The sequence below is a fragment of the Neomonachus schauinslandi genome, chromosome 12 (genome assembly GCF_002201575.2).
Source record: "Neomonachus schauinslandi chromosome 12, ASM220157v2, whole genome shotgun sequence".
NCBI lineage: Eukaryota > Metazoa > Chordata > Mammalia > Carnivora > Phocidae > Neomonachus > Neomonachus schauinslandi.
In genome coordinates, this window is record NC_058414.1 from 76,477,918 (window position 1) to 76,478,978 (window position 1,061).

Genomic DNA, 1,061 nt, shown 5'->3' on the forward strand with positions numbered 1-1,061 from the left:
CAAAAAAAAAGTCAGTGCTTCTAAAAAGAATTTAAGATAATGGTTTTTCAAATGCCTTTATAATAAGCTTTGTTTCTTTGTGAAACTAAATTCAGCAGGCTGAAGGAAATGGTTCATGTAATAAAGTGGGCTGGTGTCCTCTAGAGTACCTGGGTACATAAACAGAAACTCCTGTAGGTAAAAATGAATCTGTGCCATTAGTCTTTATATGTTTCTGCATCCAGATAGAGTGCAGTTCATGGGGGGGAGGGGGGGACATGGGAGGGGCTGAAGGGGAAAGGGTGTTAAAGTGATACATTTTTATACCAAATGTGTTTATTTTTTTGTGCAAGTAATCCTTAAAATTGGAATTGTATTAGGTGTTAAAATAAAGTTTTTAAAAAATTACTTGTATTTATACTTTACACACTTAATAAGGAAAATTTCTTAATTCCAATTAACTTCCAGTTTTCATAATCTAAAAAGGACAGAGTCCCAGGACACAGAATGCTGTGTAATCTGTGATTTCTTTTAACAGTGCTTGGCATTTGTGACGTGAAAATAAGGGAAAGACATTTTTAATGTAAATTTGAAATGCAAATGTATTTTTCTAGAACATCTCTCTGGCTTTTCCTTCAGTCTAAGAGACATGAAAGAAGTCTAATTACGGTAGATAAAATGAAAATAATGGTAATAGATGTTTTGACTTGAGGCAGTGTGGCCAATTTAAGTAAAGAGACCTCCTGGATTGGAGCTTAAAATTCAGTTCTATTTTGGGTACTACCACATACTGGTGTGATAGTTAATTCAAATTTTGAACCGCTCTGGGCCTTATTAAACCAGGGTGATGTTGGCTGCAGGATGTCTGTAAGCACTCTTAAGGTTTTGTTCTATAGGTGCTATTTAAATTATAAATTTTGCATAGTGGAGGTTTTATTTCAAGTATACTATCAAGTCAGGTTGGTAGAAAAATCCTTGAAACTTTAGAAATACTTATTACATCATTTCTTTTATGTTGAAACTTACTGGGTCCATTAGATTTCTGCTTTAATCAAAACCACTTATGAGTCTCTTAGAACTTA